The sequence below is a fragment of the Schistocerca piceifrons genome, chromosome 7 (genome assembly GCF_021461385.2).
Source record: "Schistocerca piceifrons isolate TAMUIC-IGC-003096 chromosome 7, iqSchPice1.1, whole genome shotgun sequence".
Classification (NCBI taxonomy): Eukaryota; Metazoa; Arthropoda; class Insecta; order Orthoptera; family Acrididae; genus Schistocerca; species Schistocerca piceifrons.
The window spans coordinates 340,364,389-340,380,145 of record NC_060144.1 but is presented as its reverse complement, the minus strand read 5'-3'; the positions used below and the strand labels follow the sequence as shown (position 1 = coordinate 340,380,145).

General features: G+C 42.7%; 1 pseudogene; it reads right to left on the bottom strand.

The window, feature by feature from the left end:
* Positions 1-7,920: 7,920 nt before the first annotated feature.
* LOC124709468 lies at positions 7,921-8,038 on the bottom strand (annotated as a pseudogene).
* Positions 8,039-15,757: the final 7,719 nt, after the last annotated feature.

The window sequence follows — 15,757 nt, the reverse complement described above, 5'->3', positions numbered from 1 at the left end:
TTATGAAAGGCGGCAGGTAGTTGTGAGTAATCCTGTACATCCGTATTTGTCCAGAGGCAGGTATTGCCCTCCGGCTGTCCGTGCGTCGTCAAGACAGGGACCGCCCTGCCGAGCTACCGGCCGGTCGCCAGCCGGAGCATCTGTCCGCCGGAGCAATATCTGGCAGCGCGACCCCAGACAGGGCCGGGCGAAATTAGATTTGAGCCGGGAGGGCGCGGGGAGACGGCTATTAGAGGCACTTCACCCCGTGATGAGAGGCTGGGGCCGGCCCCAGAAGAAGACGAAGAAGAAGGAGGAGGAGCAGAAGAAAGAGGAGCAGAAAGGAGGAGGGCGGCAGCGGCCGGAGGAAGCAGTCGAGAGGCAGGAGGACGAGGGGTGAGAATGGCGTCCAGAAGATTTGTTATGACACGCGGCCTGCTCCAGGGGAGCGACACACGCGACGTCTGGAGTGCCGATGCTCTATTCCAGGGGGCGCCGAAGTCTTCGGGGCAGTTCCCTCTCAGCCCGCTGCTCTCTAGCTGGCTTCCCTGTAGTGTGAACGTATCTGTGTCTACTGCTTGTAGCAGAGGTCCCACTGTGTAGACAATAAAAACCAAAAGCCGTCCTTCCCTTTGAAATGATGAACTCTTACGAGATTAGAAACAGATCTTACTTTACAGTACGGGGTGATCAAAAAGTCAGCATAAATTTGAAAACTGAATAAATCACGGAATAATGTAGATAGAGAGGCACAAATTGACACACATGTTTGGAATGGCATGAGGTTTTATTAGAAACAAAAATATACAAAAGTTCAAGAAATGTCCGACAGATGGCGCTTCATCTGATCAGAATAGCAATAATTAGCATAACAAAGTAAGACAAAGCAAAGATGATGTTCTTTAGAGGAAATGTTCAATATGTCCACCATCATTCCTCAACAATAGCTGTAGTCGAGAAATAATGTTGTGAACAGCACTGTAAAGCATGTCCGGAGTTATGGTGAGGCATTGTCTTTCAGCATTCCTAGAGGTGTCGGTCGATCACGATTCACTTGCGACTTCAGGTAACCCAAAAGCCAAAAATCGCACTGACTGAGATCTGGGGACCTGGGAGGCCAAGCATGACGAAAGTGGTGGCTGAGCAGACGATCATCACCAAACGATGCGCGCGAGAGATCTTTCACGCGTCTAGCAGTATGGGGTGGAGCGCCATCCTGCATAAACATCGTACGTTCCAGCAGGTGTTTATCAGGCTGGGGATGATGCGATTCTGTAACATATCGGTGTACCTCTCAACCGTCACGGTAGCAGTTACAAAACCAGAATCTCGCATTTCCTCGAAGAAAAAAGGGCCCGATAACGGTAGATGTGATAAATCCAACCCATACCGGTACTTTCTCGTCATGCAATGGAGTGTCTACGACAGTTCTAGGATTTTCAGTAGCCCAAATTCTGCATTTGGGGGCGTTGACAGACCCTCGGAGCGTGAAATGAGCTTCGCCGGTTCACAACATGTTACTCAAACAATCGTCATCTTCCACCATCTTTTGAAACGCCCACACCGCAAATGCCCTCCGCTTCACTAAATCACCAGGTAACAGTTCATGATGCCGATGGATTTTGTACGGATGGTATCGGAGGGTACGCCTCAGTCCAACCAAACAGTAGTGTATGGAATGCCGGTGCGATGTGCGACTGCACAAGCGCTGGCTTTCCCGTGCATAGACGAACCCGCTACGGTCTCCATTTCATCCTGAACTGTCTCAGCTGCATTACGCCTTGTGCTCGGTTGGCCACTACGGGGTCTATCGTCTAAACAACCCGTGGCTTCGAACTTCAAAATCATTCTCGTCACAGCTGCATTTGTCAATGGACCTTTACCACTTCGAATCCCTTTCCTATGGCGATAGGATCGTAACGCTGAACTAGCACATTCCCCATTCTGATAATACAGCTTCACTAAAAGCACCTTTTCAGGTAACGTCAACATGCTGCGACTGCTGGCGCATCTGATTCTCTCTCTCATTGCAGCTCCTTTTATACACGATTGTCATACGCAGTCACTGACGTTTTGCTGTCCAGCGCCATCTGTCGGACATTTTGTGAACTTTGCTTTTTTGTTGTTCTTATAAAACCCCATCTCATTCCAAGCATGTGTGTCAATTTTTACCTCTCTGTCTACATTATTCCGTGGTTTATAAAGTTTTCAAATTTATACTGCGTTTTTGATCACTCGGTATATTTTATGCAATCTCTACGCCAGATAGATGAATTAAAACTAGTGCTGATAGTGTGCGAAGATTAATTAACTAGAACGATGTAATTGCCGACTGCCCAGTTTTAGTATAAAGTACCGACCGCCATACACCGTGTGGTGGGTTCCCGAGTGTGTATGTTGCTGTAGATTAAATACGTAGCATTTTTATTATTAAAGGAAATACATATTCCGTATGAATTCAAGGTCATTGAGAACATCTCTTTTTAATAAAACAGTTTAGATCGCTTAATATACGGGCTGTTCTCGAAATAACTCGACATTTTATGTTGTCGGGTAAATACTCAATCGATAGAGACACTGTGAAAGACGAGATCCTCACAATGTCATGAGCAGCGTTGAGTCGCATTGCGCGCAAGTGCCAGTGACAGGGCACGCCTCTCTCGACATGTTGAACTGTGCAGTTCCACAGATGCCTGCCGGCCAGGGTGGCCGAGCGTTTCTAGGCGCTACAGTCTGGAGCCGCGTGACCGCTACGGTCGCAGGTTCGAATCCTGCCTCGGGCATGGATGTGTGTGATGTCCTTAGGTTAGTTGATTAGATTAGATTAATACTTGTTCCATAGATCATGAATACGACACTTCGTAATGATGTGGAACGTGTCAGGTTAATAAAAGATGTCTGTACAAGATATTACATTACACAAAATATTGCATGACACTAATGTTTAAGTTGGTTTTTTCCCCCTCCCTTAATTTATATCTAAAAATTCAGCCAATGAGTAGAAGGAGTTGTCATCTAGAAATTATTTTAATTTATTTTTAAATGTTGGTTGGTAATCTGTCAGGCTTTTGATGCTGTTTGGTAGGTGACCAAAGACTTTTGTGGCAGCATAATTTACCCCTTTCTGTGCCAAAGTCAGATTTAACCTTGCATAGTGAAGATCATCCTTTCTCCTGATGTTATAGCTATGCACATTGCTATTACTTTTGAACTGGGTTGGATTATTAATAACAAATTTCATAAGTGAATATATATACTGTGAGGTTACTGTGAGGATCCCTAGATCCTTAAATAGATGTCTGCAGGATGACTGTGGGTGGGCACCAGCAATTATTCTGATTACACGTTTTTGAGCAATGAATACTTTTCTACTCAACGATGAATTACCCCAGAATATGATGCCATACGAAAGTAGTGAATGAAAGTAGGCATAGTAAGCTAATTTACTAAGATTCTTATCACTAAAATTTGCAATAACCCTAATAGCATACGTAGCTGAACTCGGACGTTTCAGCAGACCATCAATGTGTTGCTTCCAGTTCAACCTCTCATCAACGGACACACCTAAAAATTTTGAAAATTCTACCTTAGCTACAGACTTCTGTTCAAAGTCTATATTTATTACTGGAGTTGTGCCATTTACTGTATGGAACTGTATATACTGTGTTTTATCAAAATTTAAAGAGAGTGTTTGCTGAGAACCACTTAATAATTTTGTGAAAAACATCATTTACAATTACATCACTTAGTTCTTGGTTTTTGGATGTTATTAGTATACTTGTATCAACAGCAAAAATAACTAACTTTTCATCTTCATCAATGTGGAATGGTAAGTCATGAATGTATATCAAGAACAGTAAACGACCTAAGACCGAACCCTGTGGGACCCTGTACCTGATAGCCCCCCAGTTTGAGGAATCAGTTGTTGTTTTAACATTACATGAACCACTTATTTCAACTTTCTGCATTCTTCCAGTTAAGTATGAATTAAACCATTTGTGCACTGCCCCCCTCAAACCATAATGATTTAGCTTATCTAAAAGAATTCCATGATTTACACAATCAAAGGCCTTTGAGAGATCACAAAAAATACCAATGGGTGATGTCCGGTTATTCAGAGCATTTAATATTTGATCAGTGGAAGCGTGTATGGCATTTTGTGTTGAAAAGCCTTTCTGAAAACCAAACTGACATTTTGTTAGTACTTTATTTTTACAAATATGGGAGGCTACTCTTGAATACATTACTTTCTCAAAAATTTTTGATAGAGCTGTCAGAAGAGAGATTGGGCGGTAGTTGTTGACATCCGACATATCCCCATTTTTATGCAATGGTTTTACAATGGCATATTTCAGTCTATTGGGGAAAACACCCTGCTCCAAAGAGCTATTACATATGTGGCTGAGAATCCTACTTATCTGTGGGGAACAAGCTTTAAGTACCTTGCTGGAAATGCCATCAATTCCGTAAGAGCTTTTACTTTTCAGTGAGTTTATTATTTTACTGATTTCAGAGGGAGAGGTTGGTGGAAATACAGTTGTTTTAAACTGCACAGGTATGGCCTCTTCTATTAGTAGCCTTGCCTCTACTAGTGAAGATCTAGATCCTATTTTCTCCACAACATTTAAAAAATGATTATTGAAAATATTTTCAATTTCTGATTGTTTTTTAGTACACTTGTCATTCAGTTTTATGGCACTAAAGTCTTTCTGTGCTCTTGGTTGCCCTGTTTCCCTTTCAATAATATTCCAAATTGCTTTAATTTTGATATCAGCACAATAGTTTTTATAATATTGAACAATTTTGGGGTCAATACTCCCTCTTGCTGTTAGATACAGTTCTCTTTTACAGTTGCAAGATATTCTTATTCCTTTAGTTAGCCAAGGTTTTTTATATGTTTTCTTGGAATTACGTTTAACTATTTTCCTGGGAAAACAATTTTCAAATACCTTTAAAAATGTATCCTGAAATAAGTTATATTTCAAGTTTGCATCGGGTTCCTTATACACTTCATCCCAGTCTAGCTGCTGTAGGCTTTCCCTAAAGTTTGCAATATTTATATTGTTAATTGAACGCACTGCTTTGAAATTCTGATTTGATATACTGCATGGAGCTATGTCATGTACTGTAACTAGCTGTGCACCATGATCTGAAAGACCAATCTCAACAGGATGAGCATTTATGTCCTTAAACTTATCTTGGTCTATCAATGTCCTACTGTTCTTTGTTATCCGAGTAAGAAAATCAATGACAGAGCTCAAATTGAAAGAACTAAGTAATACTACAAGGTCATTATTACACTCTTTCAGGGAATCAACATTGAAATCCCCACAAATGATAATTTGCTTCCCCCTGTCTGACAGATACCACAACAAAGCATCCAAGTTTTCTAGAAATAGCTGGAAATTCCCTGAGGGGGACCTATACACTGTTACAATTATGAAAGTGCCATCATTTAGTTTTAGTTCAGTGGCACATGCTTCCATATGTTGCTCTACACAAAATTTTTTAGTTTCTAAATTTTTTACACTGTGGAAGCTTTTGACATATATGGCAACTCCTCCTCTCATCATATTATCTCTACTTACATGTGCAGCTAATTCGTACCCATTGATGCTAACCTTTTGAATATCAGTGACAATGTGATGCTAAGACAGGCATAGTACATCTATTACATTCTCAGTTTCTATATCTTCTAAACAAAACAGAAGCTCATCAATTTTATTCTTCAGTCCCCCAATATTTTGATGAAATATACTAACATAATTTTTCACTTTACTTTTGTGAGTATCTTGAACTTTTTTAACATCTTTAGTACTTGCCTGGCTAAGTTTCCCACTGGACACTGATCTTACACTAGAAAAGAGTTTCCACCATGAGTTGTTCTAGGGGACTGATGACCTCAGAAGTTAAGTCCCATAGTGCTCAGAGCCATTCTTGAACAGATGCCTACCGATGCCATTTTCCAGCAGGATGGCACCAACTTCCCACACTATCATGGGGATGTTACCACATTTCTCCATGTGACGTTTCCAGAGTGTTGAATTCGAGGGGGCCGTCCCACCCCGTGACTGCCCAGTAGGGCCCATAACACCTGTCATCCTTGTGAACTAGGGCGAGAAGTGAAGTACCACTCTGACATCTCTCGAGCTTCAGATCGTGGTCACACCGAACTGAAGCAACAAGCTTAAAAATGTTTCCGATTCTGTGCAATGTTGGACAAATAAAGTTATAAACCCCAATACGTACTGAAATAGGCTGAAATAGAAACAAATGTATTTGTACACTCTCGACCTGGATACTCTTTATCTGTAACGTCGTTCATTATACTGCAGTCATGAGATCAAAATTTAGAACATTTTAATGAGGTGACTAGATACAGCTGTCAGGAATCTGAAGAATTGCATGTTTGCCATCACTTTTGCAAATGGACTATTATCTACTGTTTTTGGTCGCACCTTCATAGGAAGAAAAAAAGTTGTGCGTTAGGTGGATATGCTATTCAACTTCCCATTGGAAACAACCAGAGTCATAAAATGTTTTCTGAACCACATATTGTAAGTAGGCTGTTTAGGTTTTTATGTTGGTAATGCCACGTAGTGCTCTGTATGAAAATCACTGACTGCGCTGTGTGCAGCCTGTGGCTGGTTGGTCTCATTGTTGGAATATGCGCTGGTGTACTGTTGGGCTGTTGGATGTGAACAGCGCGTAGCGTTGGGCAGTTGGAGGTGAGCCGCCAGCAGTGGTGGATGTGGGGAGAGAGACGCCAGAGTTTTGAGCGGATGATCTGGACGTGTGTCCGTTCGGAAAGGAAACTTTGTTTAATTGGGTATCACATAATGACTTTTGAACGCTATTAAGGTAAATATATTGTTTGTTCTCTAGCAAAATCTTTCATTTGTTAACTATGCCTATCAGTAGTTAGTGCCTTCGGTAGTTAGAATTTTTTATTTATCTGGCAGTATTGGCGCTCGTTGTATTGCAGTAGTTCGAGTAACGAAGATTTCTGTCAGGCAAGTGATTCATGAAAGCTATAGGTTATTGTTAGTCAGGGCCAGTCTTTTGTAGGTATTATTGAAAGTCAGATTGCCCATGCGCTAAAAATATTGTGTGTCAGTTTAGTGATGATCAGAATAAGTAAAGGAAAACTGTCTGAGTACGTTGTGTATTACTCAGCTATTTCTGTAACAAATAACGTAAGAGTTTTTCCAGCACTGTCATTCATAATTTTTCAGAGGGGACGTTTCAATACGAAAGGCCATGATTTCGACACCAGCACAAGATTGATTTAAAAACTAAAACTAAAAGCCGGCCGCGGTGGTCTCTTGGTTGTAGGCGCGCAGTCCGGAACCGTGCGACTGCTACGGTCGCAGGTTCGAATCCTGCCTCGGGCATGGATGTGTGTGATGTTCTTAGGTTAGTTAGGTTTAAGTAGTTCTAAGTTCTAGGGGACTGATGACCACAGCAGTTGAGTCCCATAGTGCTCAGAGCCATTTGAACCATTTTTAAAACTAAAACTCCTCCCGAATAGCAGGCCATGACGGCCCAAAGATACTGACCGGCCGCCTTGTCATCCTCATCTCATATGCATCACTCTATGCGGATATATGCGGATGTAGAGGGGCATGTGGTCAGCACACCGTTTTCTAGCCGCTTTCCCAGTTTCCGAGACTGGAGCCGCTACTTCTCAATCAAGTAGCTCCCCAGTTTGTCTCAAAATGGCTGAGTGCACCCCACTTGCCAACAGTGTTGCCGGCCGTTGTGGCCGTGAGGTTCTAGGCGCTTCAGTCTGGAACCGCGTGACCGCTCCGGTCGCAGTTTCGAATCCCGCCTCGGGCATGGATGTGTGTGATGTCCTTAGGTGTTAGGTTTAATTAGTTCTAAGTTCTAGGCGACTGATGACCTCAGAAGTTAAGTCGCATTGTTCTCAGAGCCATAGCCAGCCAACAGCGTTTGGCAGACCAGATGGTCACCCATCCAAGTGCTAGCCCAGCCCGACAGCGCTTAACTTTGCTGATCTGATGGGAACCCGTGTTACCACTGCGGCAAGGCCGTTGGCCACAAAATTGCTTTCAGCTCGATTAAACAGAACGATCCTTGACGTAGTAACACGAGTGCATCTATTTGATGTATATTTGTCCATTTGCCGAAGTGTAGCAGCAGCCGCTGATTGGAGTAGACAGCCCACCAGCAGCAAAAGTAGTTTCTTTTTTATACAGAGGCTTTACTGAGTGTTTTCACGTGCTTCTGCGAAGAAATGAATTGTATCTGTGTGGTTTACTGTGGTGACTAGTGTATAATAATTCATTTTAAGCCTCTTCGTAGCTTTTGGTGCACCTGCATTGAGAGACCTGACATTGTAGTTCAGCATCACACCCCCGTAAGATCTACTCTCCCCTAATTTCAGTATGAAACTCTCAACAGTTAAGTACAGAGCTTGCATAGTCAGTGTAGTGGCAGCCGCAGCGATTGATAGCCATTCCAGCAACAACAATAGTAGTTTCCGTTTACACACAAGATTTAGCTTGGTTCTCAATTTCAGGTGCTTCTGCGTCGAAGTGAATTGCATCTGTGTGTTTTACTGTCTTGACTGGGATTGACTAACTTATTCTAATTTTTTGCTTAAATTTTAGTGCATCTGCATTATGTGATCTTACTTTGGAATGTAGTAAAAACCAGAGGTAGCGTTACAGCAGAACATAGATTGCACCCAGCGAATATTTGGATTAGATTTAGATTAATTGCGGTATAATTGAAAATTATTAAAGACTAACAGCGACTGCGTCTGTTGTGTACCGATGTAGAAGGAATAGGCCACTGTCCGTAAACAGCTGGAAGCTGCGATGGCCATGATCGACAGGCTTTAGGCCGCGGTAGCGTTGTGGCGTCTGACACGAATGCTGTGGCATCCCTGGAGACTATAGTGTAGCACTGGATCTCTGCCGGCGTCCCAGCCGGTTGACACGTACATGATGGTGACTGGTGAACGGTGGTAAAGTCACGAATCTCTGGACGGAAGGGGACAGTGGATGCTGTTCAAACGCGTCTCCCCTAAGCTTTAAAACAGGTTTTACATATTGCGCACTGGTGAAAATACATTTGAGACAGCAAGGGGCACATCATCTCTTGGGATTGGAAACGATATCTCAGAAAGGTCCGAACAGGTGCTGTGGGTGGCATTGGTTTCATATAGAACTCCAATGTTAGGCAAGCGATAGGGTCCCTTTTTGGAAAATAGCGGACAGGTGGGGAAAAAGAGCCTGTGTCCATTCTTATTCTTTGCCAGGGGTCACGTCGAGACATAGAAGAGGCTCTGTCCGCTGCGATTGAGAACACCTGGATGCACCAGGCTGCTCATGTCGGCACGAATGATGCTTGCCGCCAGGGTCAGAGGCGATACTTGGTTCCTACAGGCTGTGGGGTGCTTTGGTCAAACAGCTAGCCCCACTCGCGGGCTGGAAGCAGAGCTAGTTCTGAAGCTTCGTTACCGGAAGCGTCTGCGGTCCTCTGGTTTTGAACAGCATTGGAGACTCAAACTAGAGGCTCAGAAGATTATCTAGGATGCAAATTTATCGACTTCCGCTGTCTAGTGAAGAATTGTGGTCCCCGCCCCCCACCTTTTACGAGATGGATTATGCGTGCATTACGCGCAGAAAATTGTCACTATAGAGCGCGTGGCACGCATGTGTGAGTCTTTTTAGGAAGAAGAATCCCTCCACAGGTCCAGTGAGATACATTCTGACTTCAAACTAAATAACATTAATTACAAAATGGTTCAAATGGCTCTGAGCACTATGGGACTTAACATCTATGGTCATCAGTCCCCTAGAACTTAGAACTACTTAAACCTAACTAACCTAAGGACAGCACACAACACCCAGCCATCACGAGGCAGAGAAAATCCCCGACCCCGCCGGGAATCGAACCCGGGAACCCGGGCGTGGGAAGCGAGAACGCTACCGCACGACCACGAGATGCGGGCATTAATTACAGAAAGTAGGATTCATTATGGCAGGTTATACAAAGAAAATGTTAGTTAACTGGAAATGAAGTGAGCATATGGCATCGTTGCTCAGGAGGTCTCATCCGGGGAAGTTCGGCCGCCAAGTGCAAGTCGTATTTAAATCAACACCACATTGGGCGACTTACTCGCTAGTGATGAGGATGAAATGATGATGAAGACAACACTATACCCAGTCCCGGATCTTAGAAAATGTTCAACCCGACCGGGAACCGAACCCGGTTTCGCTTGCATGGGAGACGAGCACTTTACCACCCAGATAATCAGACGGACATTAGTTGACTACAGGAGCGCTATGGAAAAGTTCCAGATCTAGTGTCGCTTATAAACAGTAACCATGGCCATATAGTACTGGTAACAAAAACAGGTCTCCAACCAGATGTTTATAGCAATGAAACACTGAATTTCAATTGGAAAGCACATCGCAAAGATCGGGTGAACGCAGTTGGTGGAATTGTGTTTATAGCCGTAAAAATATACGACAGTGTCTAGTGAGGTTACCACAGATTTCGAATGCGAAATAATTTGGTGATGATCAGCGTTAAAGGTGTGTCAAACATAATCATAATCACAGACCAATTGCACGTGAGTAGGAGCTATAGACTGAGAGACATAAGTGATTAGGACGGGTAGAATTGACAGCGAATAGTGTGATATTGCTTTAAGCACCTTATCCTAAAATTACCTTGATCACTTAATCAGAGAACCGACTCGTACATATAAGATCTTACACCTCCTACAATTAGATCCGAACTTGTTGACTCACCGTAGAGCAGAGAGTCAGTGATAATATGGCCGTTACAGCCTCCATGAATACAGCTGTAAATAGGAACACAAAGAAAGGCAAGTTGATTTTCCTGCTATTAGCAAGAGCGACAAGAAAAAGGTTTCAGATTATTTTAACGGCTACCGTAAAATTTCATCTGCAACATCGACAATGTTGAGTATTAACGGTCAAAGTTCAAGGATATTGTGCAACATGATTTAGACAGGCATGTGCCGGGCAGAGTTGTAAGGAATGGATGGAAAAGATTCGCCGTGGTTTGACAGCTGTGTCAGGAAGCTGCTACGAAAGGAAAGAGAGCTTCTCTGCAAATTTAAATATAGTAAAAACCCCCAAGACAAACAAAAACTGAACGAAGCCAAAAGTAGCCTAAGGAGCCTCAAACAGATTCTGAACTCCATCTACTGATTTGGCAGAAATCCCCCTCCGGCCAAACAGATTTAGGTTTCTCGCTATTTCCCTAAATCGCTCCAGGGAAATGGCGGGATGGTTTTTTTGATAAGGGCACGGCCGATTTCTTTCCGTACCCTTTCGTAATCCGCAACTGTGCTTCGTCGATAATGAATACTTTGTTGATGGGACGCTGAACTCCCATCTCTTCCTTCTCTCTAAGAAGTTTTGGTCTCACGGTAAAGCAGTAAACGGATCAAAGTCGTATGTCCAGACACTCTGGGCTACAATGACAACGAAACGGGGAATGACTCGGAGTAGGCCGAAATACTAAACGTCTCTTACCAAAACCGTTTCACCAAGAAAGATCGTATGGCAGTTGCTCCTTTAATTCGTCATACGAATGTCAGAATGACAGATATCGAAATAAGTTATGGGATAGAAAAACGATTGGAATCGGTCAGCAGAGGAAAGCCTGGATCTGTCGGGATACCAATACGATTCTACATAATATATGCGAAAGAATATGCTCTTCTTCCAGGTACATTACCGTAAGTTGCTGGACGAGCGAAACGTTCCTAATAATTAGAAACAAAACCACAGGTCTTTCTTGTTTTCAGGAAGGGTCGTCGTAAAGACGCAGACACTTACACCTCTGATATCGGTCTCTTGTAGTTGTTAGGAAAGTTCGTGCTCGCGTATTGCGACATTTCTAGGGACCGAGTAGATCCTTTGTCGGAACGATCGTCTGTAACAATCTCGCTCATTTTGTCCACGAGACCCAGAAAGCAGTAGATACGGGGGCCAGATAGATGCCCTGTTCCTTGAAGACGTTCCGTACAGTTTCGCAATTTCGCCTTATGAACAAAATACCAATGTAAGAAATATCAGAGACGAAACATCAGGCAAGCCGTATAATTAGATTGAGGAGTTTATAGCAAACACAACGCAGGATGTCATTCTCAACGGTGATAAATCTTCAGAGGTGGAAGTAGGACTACTACTTTCCACTATACATGTAAATGTCCTAGTGGATAATGTTGGAGGTTGGGTGAGGATTTTCGTTGATGGTGCTGTTGTACACTGGAAGCTCTCAACGCTGAAGAATTGTAGCGAAATGCAGACAGACGTGCAGAGGTTTCCTGCTTGGTGCAGGAAATGGCAATTGGCCCTCAACGTAAGCAAGTGTGACGTATTGTGCACGAATAGGTAAAAAGACCTATCATCGTACGTAACACCATTGAAAGCAGCTACATCCGTAAAACATATAAGAGTATGAGTACGGAGTGATTTAAAATGAAACGCCCACATAAAACTTACAAAATCCTCGTTTGACAAATGTTTGAATGTTGCTCATCAGTCTCGGATCCGTACCATATAGGACTGATAGAGGAAATAAAAAAATCCAAGGAATTGCAGCGCGTATCGTAACAGGTTCATTTAGCAAGCGCGAAAGCATCACAGGAATGCTCAGCCAACTACAGTGACACACAATGCAAGATAGGCTTTCTGGGTCCCGCTGTCGTACACTGTTGTAGTTCCGAAAGCGTACTGTCCTAGCAGCGTCAACCAATGTATTGCTTCCCCTACGAAGTAAGATCATGAATGGAAAAGTAGAGCGATTCAAACTCACACGGAGGCGAACCATTGAGAGTGGAACATGGAAAGGGGGATGTGACAGCGGTACACGGAGTACTCTCCACCACACACCGTAAGGAGGCTCGTAGGGTACAGGTATAGATGCAGTTACACCAGATACAGTTTCTTCCGGACGATATTTGGAGAGGGTAGTTTACAGATTTTATTATAAGGTGCATTGTGATATCATTTTGTTTGGTGTGGTCAGTGATAATGTTAATTACAAGTTGGACTTCCTTTGTACACTACAAGTAATGTTTGCTGTGCATGCTTGACAGGAATATTAACCGTTGAAGTAATTGTCTTAATGTTCTTTCTTGCCATTTCTCTTCGAGAGACTTAATTTTTCCATCATCCACAGTTATTTTGGCCAATGGACTCATATGTAGCTTATGTGGTGTTGTTTTCTTTTCTGGCTGAAGTGACTGCCGTCAGTGACCGCACATGTAATAATGTAAATATATTGAAATGTGCAAATTAATATCTTCATCGCCATTACCGGCACTATCGTAAGCATATGGACGCCCTGCTATTCCAATAAGCTTAATTGCAAGGTGCAGTCCTCCACTAGAATCCCCATGCAGCAACAAAGCTGTTTTACTTGTCTTTTTTGTTGTTATTTTTTAACTTTCTCCTTCATAAAGGTAAATAAAGCGGGCAAGATTTTCCCCTCAGATCCCTATCTTCACCTACCTACTCTTTTTAGTAACTTTTCATATTCTGAATGTCCAGTTAATTTTGTAGGCTCTTTTTAGATGGGTGTATATTGTTCTTCAGTGAATATTTAATGAATTAAAAAATAACCGTAAATTGATTTGCTCCAGGTCCTAGCCTAACAGAACATTTTTGCTGACAATTCACTGTGATGTACGCTCCTCTCGGGCTGCTTCCGTGACAAAAAGAGGGTTCGTGACGGCGGGCTTTGCATGAAGGAGAGGAGTTACGAGCTCCTGCTGCGAACCTGACTGATTCAGTGGGCTCCCGCTCAGACAGTATCTAACGAGATGTGAAGCGGCATCCATTGTGTTCGGAGCCGCGCTGCGGACGGTGAATTTACATCTGCGTTCCTGCTGCGCAGTTCATACATAAGAGCGTGACTGAAGCAGATTTGAGAGGATGCTGGAGGGGCAGGGAGAATAACACGTGTTCGCCTCAAAGACAACCTTCGTTTACTCACTTCTTGAACAAAGTCAGCCTTTTATCGATACTTCGTGTGAAACGTTAACATGGAAGCACCGCGTTGGTTCCATGTAGCGTTAATGCTGTTGGTGTTTGCCTTTCAGTAGAGCAGCAATCATTGTTCTTTCCTCTTTTTTTATGTGTTCGTTATGTTGGCGTGAGAAATAGATCACTGTTACCACTATCTGTACCCTCCGTCGCGGTTGCATTCGCGTAGGAAGTATTAGCTTTACTCGTAATTTCTATGATATTCCCATCGTGGTTGCTTCGCGAGACGTACCAATATGTTTACCGACTCTTCTCGAAACTTACGCCCTCAATATTTCAACAGTAAACTTCTCAGTGAGACAGGACGCCTCTTTTGGGCCGTCTGGAGTTTGTTGAGCATATCCGTAACGCTATGCACCCAGTAAACGATCCCATGCCGAAACGCTCGGTTCTCCGTTGGATCTTGTCTATTTCTTCTTTTAAAACACTCACATTAGAGGTCCAGCCTGATGAGCAGTACTGAAGAATCGGTCGAATGAATGTTTCGTTAGCCACTTTCTTCGTCGATGAATTACATTTCCTTAAGTTTCTTCCATTAAATCTCACCCTGGTATTTGTGGATCTTATGATTCGTTTTATGTTGTCATTCCACTTTAGATCATTCTGGAAGGTTATTGCTGCATGTTTTACGGCATTTATTGTTTCCAGTGATTTTTAACCAACAGATTATTCGAAAAGTAGGGGCTTTCTTCGTCCGTTTATAACCTACACTTTTTATGTTCAGAGTCAACTTTCATTTCCCGCATCAATTATCGAAGCTCTGCACGTCTTTCTGTAATTCCATACAGTCCTCTGCCGTTGCTGTCTTTCTAAACACAAGTTCATCGTCCGAGAACAATTTGATGTTGCATCCGACGTTATCTACTATATCATTACTATAAATATATATTGTAAAAAGTAACGACAATATCAAACTTCATCAGGATACTCCTGAAATTACCTCCGTATCTGTTAATATTGATGTTTCTAAAGATATTTAGCGTCTCTAGCAAAGAGCCAGGATTTAATATCCATTTTTCAAACACAAGAAATATGTTCCCATAATTCGAGTACCAACATCAAGGAACAATAACTGAAGTGCAATATTTGATATGTATTATGTTCGCCAACAGAGAAAAGGGATCATAAAGACATACAAACTACAACTGAGAGTGCAAAATCCGATATCCAGTATGCCTGCTGACGGGGTAATGGAATCATGAAGAGATACGAGCTACAAGTAGCGCTATCCATGCAGCATTGGAAAAATTCATGAGTCTCCAGTGCATTCACGGTTGTCAGTTAATTACACGTCAGTGTGTTGTGAACTGCTTTCCGTTATCGGTACTGATGTGTGGATTGGAATCTTGGAGAGTGAAAGTTTCATCAATTAATTAACTGAAGGTGTTTGAAATCTAGATTTACTGCCGCATCCTGAAGATCCAGTGAGTGGATCATGAGACCTATGCCGGCAAATATTTGAGTCATAAGAATCTTCAAGAGCAGGGAAAAGGCTTATCTCAGTCACATCTGCCGAAGCGAGAAATAAAAGTTCATGCAACTCATCGTTGAAGGAAACATATAAAGTACACACTGACCTGATATAGAAAAATGCAGTGCTCCCAGAATTTCCGAGAGGACTTGACATCACAGATGTTACCACATGTATCAAAATAGCTTTCTGTAAGAAGACGGCCCTGAGTAAATATGAGTAAAACATCACGTTGTTTTTTCATGAT